Source organism: Dipteris shenzhenensis, chromosome 8 (assembly GCF_047967505.1).
Source record: "Dipteris shenzhenensis isolate YYH24624 ecotype China chromosome 8, Dip_SZ_1.0, whole genome shotgun sequence".
NCBI classification, from domain to species: domain Eukaryota; kingdom Viridiplantae; phylum Streptophyta; class Polypodiopsida; order Gleicheniales; family Dipteridaceae; genus Dipteris; species Dipteris shenzhenensis.
In genome coordinates this window covers 44,054,159-44,075,340 of record NC_141603.1, presented here as the reverse complement: position 1 = coordinate 44,075,340, position 21,182 = coordinate 44,054,159, and the positions used below count along the sequence as shown (strand labels likewise).

Sequence of the window (21,182 nt, the reverse complement as noted above, 5' to 3'; positions counted from 1 at the left end):
TTTTTTCTCTTACTTAATTGAAGTCTCTTTCTTGCAAAAAAAAGTACAAAAGAGTGGAGGGTACAAACTCCTCCTCCCCAATATCTGCCAAATCTACTAGTACAGAGGAGTTGTTCTTATGAATCAAGCCTGGTAGAGGAGTACAAAGAATCCCCACCGTCGAAGAAGGTGTGTTATGCACTACATCTATTTTCTCCTACAGATCACGGGAGCAGCACGAATTCTTTCCTCCCAGCCAACCTTCCTGAAGCACACGAGCTGATAGAGAATTCGAATCGGAAAACATACGTGAATACTTTATTCTCTTCTCTCTCTAGCTTCAACAAGCCCCATCTCCCTAGATGGATCTAGATGCCACATGTCATCATCATAGAGCCTTCCTAATGCAACATTTCACCCCTCTCTTGGGATGCTTTAAAATTCTTTGCCCCTAGGCACATTCCTTGCATTAGGCCCTTAGCCTTAGATTCACCTAGTCTGGTGCTATCAACCCTCACCTAGGACCTTGACATTAATTCCCTCCCGATCATTTACATGAAGCGCAAACAAATAATTAAAAACATAGATCCTTAAGGGAAATGTCGACTGATTCTTTCGAGGTCATGCTACCTCGGCTAGAGCGTAACATTCCTTCCCTCTTCAGACATCAGCGTCCTCGATGATAAAGTCTAGGAACACTCTCCGCAACTGGTACATGGATTCCCAGGTAGCTTCGAATAGAGGCTGACCATGCCATGCAACCAATACCGTGGGTATCTTCCGATTTCGTATTTGCATTGTTCCTGGGTTCAGGATTCTTGTTGGTTTGCGCCTCGCATTATTTTCTATCTCCTGAAACAAAACCATAGCTTCGATTAGTGAGTCACATGTATGTAAAAATTTCTTTAAGCGCAAAACATGAAAAACCGGGTGCACCTTACACCCCTGTGGCAATTCTAATTTATAGGCTACCTTGCCTATTCTTTTTAGAATTAACCACAGCCCACAGTATCGAGGTGATAACTTAGCACACTCTCCTGAAGTTAACGACTTCAAGTGCGAAGGAACTCTGAGAAAAACCTTTTCTCCTTCCTTAAATACTCTTATAGACCGGTTTTCATCCGCATACACCTTGGCTCTATCCATAGCCTGGCGGATATTAGCTCTCGCAAGTGCTAGCATCTCCCGCATCTAAACCACAAAGTTCGCGGCACTAGGCACTTTCTGAGGTACTCCAACTATAGTTGGATTTGCTGGTCTATAACCATAGTTCAGCTCAAACGGACTGAACCCTGTAGAGGAATGTTTTCTATCATTGTAGGCAAACTCCAACAATGGCAACCACTTGTCCCACGTATGTTGCCTCAATGACACATATGCCCTCAGCATATCCTCTAAAGTCTGGTTGACTCTCTCCGTCTGACCATCCGTCTCAGGATGATCCCCACTACTCATTCCCAACTCAGTCCTTAGTGTCTCAAATACCGCAGTCCAAAAATGACCGGTAAATCTGACATCTCTGTCTGACACTATGGATCTAGGCAATCCATGCATACGAAATATATGTCTAATAAACAAATCCGCCATTTGCGGGGCACTAACAGACTCTCTAGTCGGAATGAAGTGGGCCATCTTGGTTAGACGATCAACCACCACAAGGATAGAATCATACCCTCCTTGTGTTGTAGGCAGCCCTATAATAAAGTCCATGGAAATGCTCTCCCACTTACTTAGTGGTATTTCCAAGAGCTGTAAAAGTCTGGGTGGCTTCACCCGCTCGGCCTTACTTACTTGACACGAGAAACACCGTGTCACATATTCATGAATATGCTTTTTCATATTTGGCCAAAAGAAATCTCACTTCACGAGATCATATGTCTTCTCGACCCCTGGATGTCCCGCACATGGGCTATCATGGCACCCGAATGACTCTCTGCCTGAGATCATTCTGACTAGGTACTACTACCTTGCCATTTCTTTTCAGCATACCATCCCTTATGGTATATCTTGCATAAGTTTGGCCCTTTCTGGATACCAGGTCATCCTTTTCATTTTCCCCGGGTTTAAACACATGAGCTTTAGGCCATAAGCTCTGGACAAACTCGTCCACCTTTTGAGTTTCTTTGATCTCATTAGAGCACTCTCTAATACCGTGAAACTCAGGTTGTGCATAATTCGAGACAACGCATCAGCAACCTTATTGTCTTTTCCTCTTCGGTACCGAATCGTCAAATTAAACTCCTGCATGAACTCTGCCCACCTGGCTTGGCGGCCCCTCAAGTCAGGCTGTTTATAAAAATGTTTCAGAGTGTCATGATCCACATCCACATAAAACTGTGAACCATACAAATAATGCCTCCATGTTTTCAAAGCATGGATAACAGCATACAACTCCAATTCATGAGTTGGCCAATTCCTTTGAGAGGGAGAAAGCTTCTTGCTTTCAAAGGCTACTAGCCTTCCCTCTTGAAAGAGAACTGCTCCTACCGCAATGCCACTTGCATCGGTTTCCAGGAACAACGGTTTCTGGGGATCAACTATTTTTAACACCGGTCCTGTGACCACAGCTTGATTTATGGTGTTAAAACTTTCTTGTTGATTCTGTCCCCATACAAAAGGTACTTTATCTGAGGTTAGATCGGTCAATGGCGATACTATTTCGGAATATCCTTTGATATGCCTTCTATAAAACTGGACAAATCCCAAGAATGATCGCAACGTGGTCAGACTCTGAGGGATTGGCCAAGTTAGTATCGCAGCCACTTTCTTCGGATCCATTTCTACCCCCTCAAGAGTAATTATGAATCCTAAATATTCAAGCCTAACCATACACAGTATAGTTTTCTTTTTATTCACATAAAGACTGGCTTTCCTCAAAGTACTGAACACTATTCTCAAGTGTTCACGATGCTCAGTTCTACTTTTACTGAACACTAGAATATCGTCAATAAAATGTACTACAAACTTTCTGATATACGGACGTAGTAAATCGTTCATAAGCATGACGAATGTCGCTGGAGCATTGGTAAGTCTGAAGGGCATTACCAAAAACTCATAATGACCAAACCTGCTTCTGAAAGCGGTTTTATGCACATCCTCGGCTCTAATCCGGATCTGATGGTAGCCACACTTAAGATCTATCTTGCTGAAAATCACGGCTCCATGTAATGCATCTAGCAAATCATCAATCCGAGCCATCGGATACCTGTGCTTAACAGTGATATTATTCAATGCTCTGTAATCTATACAGAGGCGAAACATATCATCCTTTTTCTTCTTTAATATCACTGGCGAAGCAAAAGGTGAGAAACTTGGTTGAATCTGCCCCAACTTGAGGTATTCTTCCAGTTGTCTATGCACCTCCGTCTCTTCAGTAAAACTCATTCTATAGGGAGGTCTATTCACAGGTTCTGTCCCCAGAATCAGTTCAATCTTACGCTGAACATTCCGCTCTGGAGGTAACCCATAAGGTAGTTCATCCCTAAAACATTCAGAGAACTCCTCTGTTATAAGATTAGCCAGCTTGGCCATCTCACCACTTTGCGTCACATCAGTGCTAGCCGAAGAATCATCAACCGGCTCTACCGATGCTGTGCAAAGTAATAAAAACTCTTCTTGAGCTTTTCGGATTTCTATCACGGAAACCAACGGTCCCTGAGGTATATCTTTTTCACCTCGCAAGACATAAAGCACATCATTCATCTTGAATTGATATACGTGCTTTTTCCAATCAATGGCTGGATTCTTTCTAGAATGCCACGCCATACCCAGGGCTATATCTGCATGAGCAAGCTTGGTCATTTCAAAATCAAGCTTCTCAGCATAGTCCTGAATACGAAGCTCCAACTGGGTAACCCTTTGGTCCCATACTTCAGTTGAACTTCCATTTGCCATCCTGACTGTATACGCATAGTCAGATGGACTTGTCTTTAATTTTAGCCTCTTCACGAGCTTGGAGTTAATCGCATTGTGAGTTGACGCCGAGTCAAACAACACAATGACATCATGATTGGCCACTTGCCCTTTCATTTTAATTAACTCTGTATCATTAAAGGCTGTATACCCCATTGCTGCGGGCTTAGATAGGATGTTATCAGGTGCACTCGTTACTAGTTTAGCAACAGACACACATAACAAACAAGGTACTAACCTCTGAGAAGATCCCGCTAGTTGAATCTGCATCTCTTCCGCTCTGGGACTTCCCTCCATCTCCACATCGCATTCTGAGACCACCATCTCAGCCATCCGACGATCTTTATTACGTGGACAATGCTTCCACTGATGAGGCTGAAGGCATCCAAAACACAAGCCTTCTCAACTTGCTTTTTCTCTTTATTTTGGGTTTAAGGGAGACTTAGACCAAAAAGCCCGGGCTGCCATTGGGGTTACTTTCCTCTTTACTCCAATGGTGGTACTTGGTTTAGGAGTTTCAGCCGGTTTTGCCTGCTTGGCTTGACCACTCGGCTGAGAACCACTCCCTCTACTAATCCATTTCTTCTTAAACCCAGATTTCTTCAGATACCCATACTGGGTTCCGACCTGTGCAAACCCACTTGGCCTGCTGCCCTTGGCATCTTCATAGTTCAGGGCTATGGCTATTGCATCATCTAGCGTGTTCGCGTACTTAGTCCGAACTTCCATTTTTATCCGATCATTCAATCCAAATATGAAATCTTTCACTTGGATTGATTGAGGCAGGAATTCATCGACCTTCATTACGCTCTCTCGAAACTTATCAGTGTATTCTGCCACTGACAAATTTCTCTGACGAAGGTTCCTATATTGATCCCAAGCTCGGGATGCTTCGTCAGGAGGTAAGAAGTGTTTCCTGAATTCTCTTTTAAACCCCTCCTAGGTAGTGGATGCTATACCATCTTTTTGTTGCTTAATCCACCACCGATCCGCTGCCTCATTAAACATGTGGGTGACCTCGCGGATCTTCTTGATGTCATTTCTGATTTCACAAATGGCGAACGCCTCGTCCCATTTGTGTAACCAGGTCTCAATGACATCAGAACTACGGTCGTTCATCCGACCAGAATACTTTCCTGGCCTGTAATTGGCAATATTTGGTACTTTAGCCTTCCTAGGCTCGACCGTATGGACACTAGACTCCGGTTCCATTGGAGCCTTTCCCTTCTCCTCTCGAGAAGGTCTGGCAGACATACTGTGTATCGCTCTCCTAAGTTCAGACTGCCCTGCATTGGCCTGTAACTGTTGCGCTAATAACTATTGCAAGGCATCTTCAAGAAATGCAATCTTGCATCCTGCCAAATAAGGTATGAGCTACTGGGCGCGACACCTGCTGGATCAGCCGGACTCCTGATTCACTAGGGTCCCTCCTGGAAGCCCCTTCTTCTGCTTCCATTCAATTCAATGGGTGTTTTGTTTTGTTTTTTTTAACACCGCTAGAAAACTGTATTTACAAACTGATGCAATTCAGTGTACTGGCACTCTGACACAATTCCCTATACTAGGGAATTCCTGCAATCCCACATGCACACTGACTAGGCATTTGACACAGGCATATATCCCAAATAGCGCTTTTCCCTATACTAGGGAAGCTCCTGCAAACTAACTCTGACTGAAGCACATAGGCATAATCTCAAGCATAATCTGTCCCTGCTATAGTATCGAACCCTCATGCAGACTAATTACTAACGAGACCCTCTTCATACAAGCGAAGCATCACCACAAACTAAGATCAGAAAAAAAACACAGAATTGATGAAGGCCAAAGAAAGCTCCCTGGTCTAAATCTGTCCGAGGGAATCTGTCTCAGCTCCACATTGTTCAAGCCCCTACGCTTCTGCAACAAGTCTGCAACCAAGAGCTTTACTTGAGCGTCGATCCAACAGTCTCAGCTTACGAGCTGGCTGCGTGGCGTTGGATGGCTTTGACCGTAAGTGCGCCAGGGAAGCAGATCAAAAACTATTACGGGCCAGCTAGACCCGTAGCCAGATAGCGGGAGATATGACGAAGTGATGAAGCATATTTTTACAGGCTCCCCATAACCTCTGTAATCCTGCCCGCGCATCGCTCATCCACGAATCATCGAAGGCCTCCCGTCATACTATCACTGTTTCCGTCGTAGACCATGGGCAGCGCCAACCAAATCTGCCCGTCGTGTGGAGGTCACGTACGCCTTTACTGTTTCTCCGTTGGGCGTCACGCGTGGCAAATCTGAAGCGAACAAGACCCGTCGTATCTCATGTCCACGCGTTCGTCGTCACACCTGTGCTCCAAGCTTCGTCGTCGCATATGACGTTAGCAGCTTCTCTGTATAATCTAGGTCCAGACCTCCCCTGACGCCTACGAGGTACACACATAGATATCCAGGCAGAGGCAGAAAATTGAGCACCAAAAGGCCAAGCCCCGCATGGCCTCTCCGTTTGGTCTGGCGCTCTGGTCCTTCGACGACCGTTCGTCTTTCGACTTCACAGCTCCACGCCTTTTCTTGAAACTCTGGTTTCCGTCACCCAGATCCTCTCTCTCTCTTTCGCTCTACCTAGCAACCAACTTGGCTCTGATACCAATTGTTATGCACTACATCTATTTCCTCCTGCAGATCACGGGAGCAGCACCAATTCTTTCCTCCCAACCAACCTTGCTGAAGCACACGAGCCGATAGAGAATTCGAATCAGAAAACATACGTGAATACTTCATTCTCTTCTCTCTCTAGCTTCAACAAGCCCCATCTCCCTAGATGGATCTAGATGCCACATGTCATCATCATAGAGCCTTCCTAATGCAACATTTCACCCCTCTCTTGGGAGGCTTTAAAATTCTTTGCCCCTAGGCACATTCCTTGCATTAGGCCCTTAGCCTTAGATCCACCTAGTCTGGTGCTATCAACCCTCACCTAGGACCTTGACATTAATTCCCTTCCGATCATTTACATGAAGCGCAAACAAATAATTAAAAACATAGATCCTTTAAGGGAAATGTCGACTGATTCTTCCAAGGTCATGCTACCTCGGCTAGAGCGTAACAAGGTGAAGGAGAGACAACCCCCTTGTCTCTATTCGATAGAGGTAGACCGAAGAGCAAAAGAGGCAAGGGGCTGCACCAAAGAAGGACCAGGAATTTGAAAACCAGAATGAGCATCACTACTGGTCCTGTCCATAAGTGGATTTGAGGTAGTTCTGGCGGGGAGAGATGGCCCCTCCTGAACTACATCCGGTGGAACAGGGGCTGGGACATCTGTATACACGACTAAAATGGGAATATCACCTGCTCGAATCTGTTGGGAGTCAGGAGCACAGGAGGTCTCCTCCTGTAAAGAAGGTTGAGGATCCATAACCGTGACCAGTACTGTGTTGAGGGCAATAGGTGCGGACTGTGTTGAGGGTGAAGTCTATGAGGAGGAGCCGCACCAGAAGTCCGCTCGGGTTTTTTCTTCTTCCTTGGGCAATCTCTAGCAAAATGCCCAAGGGTTCTACATATCCTGCACTAATCCTGTTTGCCAGTAATCTTGACTCTCTGACGAAAGAAAGAGTCATCCAGACGCTGAAGCATAATATGCTCAGCATAAATCAGATGGGGTGCTGCGAGTTAGGGCCACTACTTTTTTTTTTTTTTTTTCCATGAAAAAGACTTCTATTAAGTAAGAACAAAAACCCGCGAGAGCAAGCTCAAAGCGGAATACATCATGAAATCATGAGGATAATAAAAAACCCCCTCAGAGTGAGGTGGAAAGAAACCAAGGCTGAGGCTGAAAGTGCCATCTCAACCCTGTAGTAGATTCAGAGAAGAAAGGAGAATCCTTCCATTCCCTGAAGAAAGAAGCCCTCCTAGCTGAGGCTGCACGGGAGTCCCCCTGCATGCCCGTCCATACGGCCATCAGAGTGTGTACGATGTCTGTCCAGATACTAGCCAATGTGTGCGAGGGATGAACCTGAGTACCCTCCATAGCCTCTGTGCATCTGGATCTCCAGATATGCCAGGCTGCTATGCTCGCTATAATCTCCCAAGAAGTATCCACAGAGGCATGTACAGCTGTAAAAGGACGGTGGGGCCACTACTTTTTTCAAGTGGTCCAGGGCTGTAATCGCTTCTGGAGTAAAGTGAATGGGCTATTTCTTACTCTTTACTTGTTGTAGCAAGTGGGTGATGGGAACCACAATCTTTGCTAGGTCTTTTAGAGGCTTCCTGTAGACATAACAAATGCCATGAGATGTGAGCCTCATGCACTATAGTAGGCACCTCTCACTCTACAATGTCCTTCACTTTTTCTAGATCCAAACTAACACCTATGGGCTTGTGAGGCTTGCACTTTTGCCTTGAGCTTCTCCTGCTCATCTAGCTTCCCTCTCCCTTCTTCTCTCCTTCCACCCTCCATCTCTGATCCTCTGCATACTCCATCCCCCCTCTTTCCCCCTTGCACCTTCTTTCTCCTCGCGTCATCTTCTTCTACTTCTCCCCCTTGTGCCTTTTCTCCTTCCTCTCCTTCATCCCTCACCTCGGCTTTGCCTCCCCAATTCCCTCCACCGTTTTGCCCCTGCCCCTACCGTGCTAGCCTGTGGGCTGATTGCGCCTCCACACCGCCCCCATTTTTCCGCCTTCAAGTGCCCGACAGGGGCTGCCTCACTATCGCCTCTGTTGGCTGCAGGCCAACCTCTAGCCACCTGGCCTCTAGCGCCCCATAGGCGCCTCAAGGCTCCCTTACTGACTTCTGGCCTAGCCGGTAGGCCGGGCTGAAGCCCTTAGCTCACCCCGCATAGCTAGAAGATGGGTCCAAAGGGTTTTCACACAATATACTCAGGTGGCAGGGGGTTTTTTAGTAGGCTGGGTCCTTGTTCCAAGACCTACCTCTGTCCTTCCAGCCGTGAGGCTGCTTGCAAAGGCTCTTTGGCCCTTCATGTGCTAGGTGACTTGGTTGCAGGAGGCTCTTGATGGTCAGTGTTGTTGGTGGGCTCTTTGGTAGTGTGGTTTCTTGGAGCGTCGTGGGCTCTTCCTTCTTTCCCTTTTCTCTTTTCCACCCCTTCCCTCCTTCTAGGTAGTAAAGATGTGAAGTTTGTCCCTACTGGGGTTTGAGTCATGGCAATGACCCTTGGTCTAGCAAGAGGAGCTCAAATGGCAACATCCTTGACTCCCAAAATTGTTAAGGTCCGTCTTTCCCCAGAAGACAAACAACAAGTGAAGAAAGCACTCAAATCACTACAGGACAGAGCAATCGTGGGCAAGATAGTGGGACTCACACCCACGAGGAGACATGTACATAATAGGATTCAGGCGAGCTTATTTTTAGAGGGTGATTACATTCATAAGGTTACCATCTACGGGAGGGGGGCTCTTCCTCCTCTAGTTGAGCTCCTCGACACTTCCCGGGCCCTCACTGAGCAGAACTCCCTGCCCCTTGGCCAAGACATTGTTTACTTTATTCCTTGGTAACATAGGTTCACAGAGGAGGACATGGAGTCGACACACCACATGCCCTACTTCCTAGTGACGCTTCGCTTCTCAAGGCTCCCAAAGGAGTAGCGGACCATTCTTCACTCCATTGGCAAAGATTTTGGCATGGTGTTGGAGATGAGATCTCCGATGGAAGCATTAGTGGTAGCGGGCGATGGGGTCCCCAACTCAATCTGATGGTGGTGCATCCAAAGAATCTTCCGGAGAAGATTTTCCTCAAGACACTCGATGGTGGAGAGTTCAGATAGCGCATTGAGATTTCTGAGTTACCAGGCCAGTGTTTATAGTGCAAGTAGATGGAAGATTTAGCTCATGAGTGAATTGTGGGGCTGCCACATGGGTGAATTGTGGGGCTGCCACATGGGCACCACACCTCATAGCATACCTGGCTGTGTAGAACAGCAGGATAGTGTTGAACAGTGGTGCAAAAATAAATAAAGAAAGATATATATATATTTGTTGTTGTTGTTGTTGTCGCCGTGCCACGTGGCAGATCTGCGATGATGTGGCGTTGACATCAGCATCAGTACGGCTGTAGTACGGGCTGACAGGTGGACTATATGGAACTGGCAGAGGCCTAGATCAGGGCAGATCTGCAGGGCAGGGATGTGCCACGGTTGGGCAAGGATATGGCCTGAAAAGGCACCTCAATGGAGTTGGTGGAGGGGCCCTGGCAGCAGCACAAGAGGGGCAGAGAAAGGAGCAAGGGAGGGCTGGCCCGTTGCCCTTATATAGGCCTGGTTGGGCTGAGCCAGCCAACCAAGCCGGCCAGCAAGGAGGCAGCCATTTGGCCCATTAGGGGGACTCTGTCGGTTTTTTGGTGGGCTTGCAGCCCGTACAAAAGGGGCCATTGAGGGCCCCTTTACATATCACTTGAAGCAGCCCTCAGAGAGCATACAGGAGCATGAAGACCAGCAGCAGTTGGGCCTATTACCAGGAGGTGAACCTGATGGATCTCAGCTCGTATAAAACTATTGCATGCAGTAAAAAAGGGAGATCGCTACCTATTCCAAGAGCTGAGCATCTAGTTCATGAAATAATAGTAAAAGATATGCAAAACAGTATCGTTTATTCATAGGCGACAGCTTTATTCATCTTCTCAGCTCAACTGGGCTTGTTGGAGTTACAACCCACACACACTTAGCTACAACGACTGATTGACAAAGGCACCGAGCCATGAATTATAAGGGAGACTGTCGCCATGCTCATCACGATCGGCTTCCAAGGCATAATCATGTGCACCAACTCCAGAGACAACTGCGCCACCAGCAACCCATGATCACAAGAGAGACTACGACCTCTAATCTCTCTCTCAAAGTACTCCATGCAGCCAGCCAACAGATTTTACGTATCATCTTGCATGCCGTCTTGGAGAGATCAAGATGGTGGCTATACCTTCCACCAAGTGCTCGCCCGAGAATTCCTAAAGCCTTCTCATTCCTTTCTTCCCATCGGTCCACCAATTCGGGGGAGTCATGTGCCTTTTTCCTGGTCAGTTTCTTCTCAATACCTGAGACTATTGACCAAAAGCCCTTCTCCATCAAATACAAACGAAGCGTGAGCTGCCAAATCGAGAAGTTAGTGCCGTTGTAAGTAACCAGCTTCCCCGCATGTTCAAATTTATTCACCATCTTCTCTGCTCTGATACCACTGATGGATCTCAGCTTGTATAAAACTATTGCATGTAGTAAAAAAGGGAGATCACTACCTATTCCAAGAGCTGAGCATCTAGTGCATGAAATAATAGTAAAAGATATGCAAAACAGTATCGTTTATTCATAGGCGACAGCTTTATTCATCTCCTCAACTCAACCGAGCTTGTTGAAGTTACAACCCACACACACTTAGCTACAACGACTGATTGACAGAGGCACCGAGCCATGAATTATAAGGGAGACTGTCGCCACGCTCATCACGATCGGCTTCCAAGGCATAATCATGTGCACCAACTCCAGAGACAACTGCGCCACCAGCAACCCGTAATCACAGGAGAGACTACAACCTCTAATCTCTCTCTCAAAATACTCCATGCAGCCAACCATGCTAGTGACAAGTGGCTGATCCAATCCCTCCTTTCAACCATGCTCTGATATTGACCAACCTAGAGTTTGCTTATCACCAATAGAACCAATTTGGAAGAAGACCTGCAGACTGAGCTACCTAGGCTAGTTTCCAGACAGTAAGGTGGAAGGGATTCTTTGGACGGAGTGTCTACATACGCTTAGTGGAGCATATGGGCTTAGAGATTTAGAGGTGCCAAGCATATATTAGGAGAACCTTTTGGTGTTGTATCTTGTCTAGGTTTTGGAAGACAAAAATATATAAGAGTTGCTTCTATATTCTCTATGAGCACAATCTATTTGCTAGTTTGCACAAGCTGTCCACCCATCATGAGGGGGACAGTTGGAGGATGTTGGTACTTGGAGTGCTCAAGTTTGGAGGCGGGTTCATGACTGAAGGCGAAGGCGTCACTAGGTGTTGCCAAGGATGAACCTGTGTACCAGGCTAGTGTGCAAAAGCGGAACCGACCTGGCAGAGTAGGAGCCATTGGTTGAAAATCCAAGAGAAGACTCTAACGACACCAGATTCAAGAGGACTACAATGCGGGAGTGGAGTGACTGGAGCATCTTCATCGACGGATTGCCATGCCAAGATGGGTGAGGGCATGTTGAAATATGGAAGGTCACCTCCCCATCTGTAAACCCCCATATTAGGAGAGCATTGGGGGGGTGAACCAAGGGTTTGAGAGAGTGCCATTGTGGCTGCCATGTGGGCACCATTCAAACAACAAGAGAGAGAATTGTAGGGTTTCTACATGGCAGCAAACATGCTGCCATGTGGGCAGCATACCTCATAGCATACCTGGTTGTGGAGAGAAATTGCATAGTATTGAAATGGAACGAAAAACATGTTTGCAATGTTTACTAAGGGAGAAACAACATGGAGAAAAAAGACTCCTTGCAAAGTAGTAGTAGGTGTAGTGCTTGCAGTTGCACTATGTTTGAGGGGAGGGGTTCCTATCCTTCCGGAGGTGTTACCGGAGGCCAAAGACCACTGGCGTGAGAAGCATGAGTTGTGCAATGCTCTAATGCAATGGATCGTGCAGAGCGCACCGTGCAGTAGTGTGCGAGTGTCGTATGCTATACTGCAGTGAACGACGACGTACGAGTGCACTATGCTAAGTGACAATCACCGGTGAACTCCACAACATAAGCAAAAATAAGAAAATCCTACACTGGTGAACAATCCCCATATTTGGAAGAGACAAGAGAGATGAGAAAGTGACCGAGTTGGCCAATGTACATATCACTGGACGTGTCCCCAGGTCACAAGTCGCAAGTCACAAGAATACACAAGTCGCAAATCACCAGAATACACAGGTCTATCCCCATAGTAGACAAAGGGTACACACAAGTCTCTCACATTCGCTCCTTGGCGAGCTCGTAGCTCTAGCCTCTCTCTCTCCTCACTCTCCTCTCTTTCGCTCCTCTGCCGAATGCCGAATGCCTCCTTTTCTCTCTCCCTTCTCCTTCATCCTCATCCCCCGCCTTGGAGGGTCCCTTCTTCGCTGAGAATCTCCCCTCTTTCTGCCCATTGGTCATCCTCTTATCTCCTTAGCTGTTGAGGATAGCCGTTGCACCGCTGGCTCTCTTGATGGCTTCGGCGACTTCCTAACTCCCTGACTCGCCAGCCTGATGGTATAAATTCTCCATGTGCAGGTGAGCTGGTTCACCGCACCACTGCACCACTGTATCACTGAACCACTGTGTAATATAAATACTCCTGACTGCTCCATGTGCTAAGCTCACTCTCCATGTGCGCAGCTCTTGATGAGATCACTTTGGACACGGTACTCCTGATTGACCTGTGTCGACCTGTGGTTGACCTGTGTCGACCTGTGATTGACCTGTGTCGACCTGTGGTTGACAGCCTCGGACAGTACTCCTGGATGAACCCGTGTGATCGCGTGGCTAACTTGTGTTGACACATGGTCAACATGTGGTCAATAGATGTCGTCATGTGGTCAACGCCTGTCGACAGGTGGTCGTGTGATAAGGTAACAGTTTCCCCTGCCACTATCATTCACCGTCCCGGTGAATAGAAAGGTTGGACGAATCCGTCAAAGAAAAATAAAGATGAACTTTCAAACCATGGATATGGTGATGGAGTGGGAAAAGGAAAGAGTACAGACCATGTGGTTGGCCGTGGGAGTAATCCAAGATTTGTATTAAGTGGAGATGTGAAAAATAAACTGCTGTATTACAAGGGACAGCATGGAAAATTGCAGAAAAAACTGAGTACATCTTGAGGTAAAACACTGATATTTACAGTGAGGGCCAAACAGCTTGGCAAAATCTAACAGTGCAAAAAAAAAAACCCAAACACCAACAGCCATGTATCAACTCTTCTATGAGATTACAGAGGGTGGTAAAGCTGCAGCCTGTTCCTCTGCCTTCTCCTCTTCCGCCTTCGTATTTGGCTCTGTGGCTTTTTGCGCATCCCTTGGCTCTGGCTCAGTCATAGGTATCTGTGGATGGGGTGCTTCCTCCTCACACTCAAGCGTGTCCATCACATTTCTCAGATTTTCATACTTGTCTTTATATCGGTGGTATCGCCGGTAGTAATGATCCTTTTGCTCTTGCAAGGTGGACTGGGAAGTCTGGAGGGTGGCCAACTGCATCCGAAGAGCTGTGAATTCTTCCTCCATGGATGAACGCTTCTTTTCCAATTCAGCCACTCTGGATTCTGATTTTTCTTTGGCAATCTCGGAGGAAGACAAAGACTCTTTTAACTTGGTAATCTCCTGGTGAAATCTGGTCACCTCCGTGACATGCTGGCTGTGCAAAGTTGCCAGAGCTGCAGCATGTTGGCTGCGTAAAGATGTCATTGCTGCTTCCCATTCCTGCCTGTGATTATGGAGGCGATCCTCAAGGGCAGCCTTCTGAATATTCCAAGCGATGTCACGCTCATGTATTGCTGAGTCCTTCTCTTTCTGCCACCTTTCCTCCTGTTGTCGAAGTGTCACGCTAGTGGCGCGCTGCTGGGCTGCCTGAGCTCTCTCGAATTCTAACTTTAAATGTTGCTGTTGAGAGAGGAGCTTATGAGCATAACCTGTGGAATTGAAGACCGCTGTCCCAAGCTGCGTGAAGGTGTCATCCATGATACGCTGAGCAAGATGCAGGGACCTTTTCATCCACGCATACCTGTCGCTGTAATTCATCCTGTCCGCCAAATTAATGACGTCCCCCAATTCCTCAAACATGTCAGGAAGAGCTCCCTCTTCCTCGGTTGACAGGTTTCCTGTAGGTGCCAATTTGTCCAAGTGCACAAAACATGTCGGGGCCCTGGAGATCTTTTTGTTCTGTGCGAGGCAGTCCTGCAAGGGAATGGTGAAGATTTGAGTGAGATCCTCCTCTTCCCCACATACTGGTGAGCGTTTTTTGTGAAGGACAGATAGTAGTTGGCTGTAATCTTCATTCTGTTTTTCCACCAGGGAAATATTTGAAAGAGATGGGCCCGATGAAGCAGCTATGTAAGCTGTGAACATATCATTTTCATGAAGGGGTGGGCAATCCACAGATTTGGGCAGAATCCCTCCCTCAAATACCTCCTCTGATGCTGAAGTGGCTGATGGAGCATCTCCGCGAGAGGGGCTCCCACTCCCGTCTCTAGTCCTGTCTCTGCCTGGGGAGGCTGAAATGTGAAGTACACCCTGGGATGACATCTCCTGAGAAAGCCCATGGGAGTGGGAGTCGGGTCCCAGGCTAAGATTCAGGTCCAATACCTGGTCCAAAACATGGTCAGAGGTCGCCTGAACTGTGGTGATGACTGCATCGGTGAAAGTGGTAGGGGGTGAAGACGAAACAGCTGCAGTCCTGCGTAACAATACACCTGTCGAGGAAGTCCCGGGTACAACAGTCGTCGTCACTGGTACAACAGGAGGTGTACCTGGTGCAATCCCTCCCATGGAAAGTCTGGAGATCGCTGGAGAAGCCTGGACCAGTGTCACTGATGGAGAGGCAAGTCCTGGCACGGGCACGACTGATGGAGATACAAGACATGTCACTGATGGTAACCCTGTGGCACCGGTAACAGAATATGCTGAAGAAGCTCCGGTGCAGACTTCATGAGGTGGCGCTCGCCGAGGTGTCCTCCTGAGCGAAAGAGGAGAAGAGGCAGTCCCGGGGGAAGGAACACTGGAAGTGACAGTGAACGATGTGGAAGAGGGGGTGACAGGAGGGGAGAGAGATGTGGAAGGGAGGCGACCTGTGACAATGGGCGGAGAGTTGGCCTTCCACTGATGAAGTAAGAAGGTGAGGTGGGGCCCACAAGTACAGGTATATGTGCCCCGACGCTTGCGAACTGTGTTACGAAAGGCAGAGTAGAAGAGTGAGGCGAAATCATAGGGAGTGACCGAGAGGATGGAGTCTAAGGCAGAATGGATCGCCTTGGTGATGAAGAAGTGGCCTGGGGCAGAGTAGAAGTGTGTGAACAAATACCTCGCTAGAAGCGCCTCTCGGCTGTTTCCCTCGAGAACTTTCTTGCACTCATGTCCTCTGCGATGAGTTTTACAGGTAGACAAGAAGGACAGGAATGTGGGTGAGCTAGTGTGAGGTGGCAAAAAGGGAAGTGTGGGAAGACGGAGATATGTGGATACGAGACTAGGAGTGAACATGTGACGGGAATTCAAGAATCCGAATGTGTCTGTTGCAAAGTCATAAGACTGAATGAACGCAGTACACATTTGGACGTCCACCTGGGAAAGTGTGACATCATCAAACTCCACGAGAGACATGCGGGCTATCTCATCAGGTGACAAGATGCTAGACAGCTTGAGTGTGGGATCGAGGAAAGGTTTGAAAACCACCCGAATGATCGAGGAGGATGAAGCTGGGGGTGGAAGATCACAAGCCGTACTTTGTGGGGCCAAATCATCGCCATCGTTACTGTGACCACTGTGCCCACTGGATGCCTTGGATGGTGTTTTGATTGTACCTGTGGGGGGCAGATAGTCAGAGCCTCCATGATCTGAATCAGAGGAACTCGAAAAGGGGGATAGCTCCTCATCCGATATGGTAGTGATCCTATCGGAGGGAGGTGAATCTGCAACTGCTCGAGGTCATTTCGAAGTGCTTTGTGGTGTAGACCCGGCACCCAGGTCATCAGTGGTGCGTTTGCCAAGTGATGCCATGGAAGATGGTCCCGATCCTATCGTGTGGCCTGCTCGAGCCCGATGGAAGTCAATGAATAAAGTATCGCGGGGTAATCTGGGTTTGTACTTGTGGCGAGAGGCACGGGTAGGCATGAACGATGGCGTCGTATGGAGAGGAAAAGAGTACGGAGGGGGTGTTGATGTCGAGGTCTGGAGAGGCAAGGAGGGAGGAGGAGGTGTTGATGTCGAGGTTAAGCCCGGAATCTGCTACGAAAGGATTCCTTAGCAGAGCCACCAGTGCAGGCCCATGCTTCGATGGAGAGGAAAAGAGTGAGGAAGGGGTGTCGGTGGAGAGGGAGAGTAAAAGGACGGATGTAGATTAGGGGGGAGGAGGGGGGCTGGAGCTAGGAGGGGAGGTGATGCAGAGGGTGTAGGGAGGAGAAGGGGGGAGAGTTGCTCCAGAGAGGGGGACGTAGGCAGGGAGAGGGGGCTGCGCAAGAGAGAGGGGGAGGGGCAGGGTGGTGGGTAAAGGGAGAGCGGGGAGGGGCTGTTGCGCAAGAGAGGGTGAGGCAGGTAGAGGGAGAGGGGGGAAGAGGTTGCGCAGGTGAGAGGGGGAGAGGGGCAGGGTGGTGGGTAAAGGGGGAGAGGGGGGGGGGGCCTGTTGCGCAGGAGAGGGGGAGGGGGCTGTTGCGCAGGAGAGGGGGAGAGGGGCAGGGTGGCGGGTAGAGGGAGAGGGGGGGGGGGCCTGTTGCGCAGGAGAGGGGGAGGGGGCTGTTGCGCAGGAGAGGGGGAGAGGGGCAGGGTGGCGGGTAGAGGGAGAGGGGGGGGGGCCTGTTGCGCAGGAGGGAGAGAAGGGAGGGGTTGGAGGGAGGGGCTGCGCAGGAGAGAGGGGGAGAAGCAGGGTGGCGAGTAGTAGAGGGAGAGAAGGGGAGGAGAGGGAGCTGCGTGGAGAGGGAGAGAGCTGGTTGCCAAGGAGAGGAGAGCTGAGAGGAGAAGCTGGTTGCCAAGGAGGAGGGAGAGAGCTGGCTGCCAAGGAGAGGAGAGTTGGGAGGAGAATAGTTGGCCGCCAAACTAGCGCGCTTTTGAGTGTGGTGTGTAAAGGGTGGAGAGAACCGATGGAGGGGAGAGAGAGCCAGAAAGCAAATCCGCCAAACTTAACCTTATCCACCAAAAATAGCATATCCACTAAATTTAGCATATTCGTCAAATTTAGCTTATTGTCAAATTTAGCATATCTGCCACATTTAGCTAAGTGCCAAAAATAGGTTGGATGTGCATCAGGATGATGGAAGATGGAAGAAAAAGAGATGAGTGTGACAAAGGTGGAAAGAGAAGGTATTTGTAAGAGGGAGGTAGGGGTTTGGTCATAGGGTGGAAAGAGAAGGTGTTTGTAAGAGGGAGGTGGAGAGTTGGACATAGGGTGGAAAGAGAAGGGTTTTGTAAGAGAGAGGTAGGGGGTGGGACATAGGGTGGAAAGAGAAGGTGTTTGTAAGAGAGAGGTAGAACTTGGACAGAGGGTGGAAAGAGAAGAGTTTTGTAAGAGAGAGGTAGAATTTGGACAGAGGGTGGAAAGAGAAGGGTTTTGTAAGAGAGAGGTAGGGGGTTTGACATAGGGTGGAAAGAGAAGAGTTTTGTAAGAGAGAGGTAGAATTTGGACAGAGGGTGGAAAGAGAAGGTGTTTGTAAGAGGGAGGTGGAAGTTGGACAGAGGGTGGAAAGAGAAGGTGTTTGTAAGAGGGAGGTGGAGAGTTGGACATAGGGTGGAAAGAGAAGGGTTTTGTAAGAGAGAGGTAGGGGTTGGACATAGGGTGGAAAGAGAAGGGTTTTGTAAGAGAGAGGTAGGGGGTTGGACATAGGGTGGAAAGAGAAGGTGTTTGTAAGAGAGAGGTAGGAGTTGGACAAAGGGTGGAAAGAGAAGGTGTTTGTAAGAGAGAGGTAGGGAGTTGGACAGAGGGTGGAAAGAGAAGGTGTTTTTAAGAGGGAGGTGGAAGTTGGACAGAGGGTGGAAAGAGAAGGTGTTAGAGAGAGGTAGGAGTTGGACAGAGGGTGGAAAGAGAAGGTGTTTGTAAGAGAGAGGTAGGAGTTGGACAGAGGGTGGAAAGAGAAGGTGTTTGTAAGAGGGAGGTGGAAGTTGGACAGAGGGTGGAAAGAGAAGGTGTTTGTAAGAGAGAGGTAGGAGTTGGACAGAGGGTGGAAAGAGAAGGTGTTTGTAAGAGAGAGGTAGGAGTTGGACAGAGGGTGGAAAGAGAAGGTGTTTGTAAGAGGGAGGTAGGAGTTGGACAGAGAGTGGAAAGAGAAGGTGTTTGTAAGAGGGAGGTAGGAGTTGGACAGAGGGTGGAAAGAGAAGGTGTTTGTAAGAGGGAGGTGGAAGTTGGACTGAGGGTGGAAAGAGAAGGGTTTTGTAGGAGAGAGGTAGGGGTTGGACAGGGGGTGGAAAGAGAAGGGTTTTGTAAGAAAGAAAGAAAGAAAGAAAGTGTATTATTGTCCACTAAAGGCAAAAATGGGCCCATGGGACATCAAGAACTCTGCGTACAAGATAGCACAAAATCAACGTGCCACAAAGAAGAGGCATCGTCGAATATCATCCAAGTGCACGCAATACAATGCAAGTGAAAGTACATAATGTCAAATCCGAGCCTAAATACAAAGTAAGCTAGATGCAAGGAAACCACCCCTGGGTGCAAAATGGGGGGATGAGTACAATATGTCAATGCAAAGATACAAGTCCATGTATCACGGAGTCTGAGAACCAAAATAATACTGGAAATCCTGTCCATCGACTCTGCCTCCTGCTATGAGAGTACAAATCTGAGCAAAAGAGAGAGGTAGGAGTTGGACAGAGGGTGGAAAGAGAAGGTGTTTGTAAGAGAGAGGTAGGAGTTGGAGAGAGGGTGGAAAGAGAAGGTTGTTTGTAAGAGAGAGGTAGGGAGTTGGACAGAGGGTGGAAAGAGAAGGTGTTTGTAAGAGAGAGGTAGGAGTTTGGACAGAGGGTGGAAAGAGAAGGTGTTTGTAAGAGGGAGGTGGAAGTTGGACAGAGGGCGGAAAGAGAAGGTGTTTGTAAGAGAGAGGTAGGAGTTGGACAGAGGGTGGAAAGAGAAGGTGTTTGTAAGAGAGAGGTAGGGAGTTGGACAGAGGGTGGAAAGAGAAGGTGTTTGTAAGAGGGAGGTGGAAGTTGGACAGAGGGTGGAAAGAGAAGAGTTTTGTAAGAGAGAGGTAGAATTTGGACAGAGGGTGGAAAGAGAAGGGTTTTGTAAGAGAGAGGTAGGGGGTTGGACATAGGGTGGAAAGAGAAGGTGTTTGTAAGAGAGAGGTAGGGAGTTGGACAGAGGGTGGAAAGAGAAGGTGTTTGTAAGAGAGAGATAGTAGTTGGACATAGGGTGGAAAGAGAAGGTTTTTGTAAGAGAGAGGTAGGAGTTGGACATAGGGTGGAAAGAGAAGGTTTTTATAAGAGAGAGGTAGGAGTTGGACATAGGGTGGAAAGAGAAGGTTTTTGCAAGAGAGAGGTAGGAGTTGGACATAGGGTGGAAAGAGAAGGTTTTTGTAAGAGAGAGGTAGGAGTTGGACATAGGGTGGAAAGAGAAGGTTTTTATAAGAGAGAGGTAGGAGTTGGACATAGGGTGGAAAGAGAAGGTTTTTGTAAGAGAGAGGTAGGAGTTGGACATAGGGTGGAAAGAGAAGGTTTTTATAAGAGAGGTGTAGGAGGACATAGGGTGGAAAGAGAAGGTTTTTGTAAGAGAGAGGTAGGAGTTGGAGAGAAGGTAGAAGGAGAAGGAGTTTGTAAAACAGGATGAAAAGGGGAGGCCGTAGTAGTTAGAGAGAGAAAGTAACACAGAGTGAAAAAGGGAGGCCGCATTTTAAGGGTGGTCATTTAGAGAGAGATAGTGGCACGGGATGAAAAAAGGTGGTCACACTTAGAGAGAGAAAGTGGCTCGGGGTGAAAAATGGAGGGCTCACTTAGAGAGAGAAAGTGACACTCGGGTGGAAAGAGAAGGACCCATTTAGAGAGAAAAATTGGCACCAAGGGGAGAGAGGAGGAGCCATGTAGAGAGAGAAAGTGGCACTAGGGGCAGAGAGGAGGACCCTTGTAAAAAGAGAAAGTGGCCCTCACTCAGAGGGAGAAGATGTCACCAGGAAGGAGAAGGATTAGGAGGGTGTTTTCTCATTGATCATGGTACCTCTTGATGCATGACCCATTCACCGGGGCAGGTAGAAGTCTGCCTTCTAAAGTGGCCAAGTAGACTCCGCCACTTGGGATAAGCTTGGCAATGAGAAATGGACCTGTCCAACCACTCACAAACTTAGGTTTGTGTTTGAGAAACTTACTGGAATACAAGAGTACTAAATCTCCGACTTTGAAATTCCTTTTTCTGAAGTTCCGGTCATGCTAAGCTTTTTGTCGCTTCTGCCAAACTTCTTGAGCGAAAACTGCTTCACGTCGATGCTCTGCCAGTGCTTCCAAATCCCACAAGCGTTCCATTGTGCAGGCTTCAAGGTTGACAAAAAAGTGTGAAGATGAAATTCATAAGGCATAACGGCCTCCAGTCCATAGACCAGCTTGAAGGGTGAATACCCAGTACTCGCCTTGTAAGCCGTTCGATAGGCGAATAAAGCAGCTGGAAGTACGTCGTCCCAATCGG

The 21,182-nt window shown here is 48.1% G+C and overlaps 1 protein-coding gene across 1 annotated transcript in view; it reads left to right on the top strand.

Moving 5' to 3' along the window:
• Positions 1-21,182, top strand: part of LOC147899557 (uncharacterized) — a 406,773-nt gene that overhangs the window by 207,845 nt on the left and 177,746 nt on the right. The window lies entirely within an intron of this gene.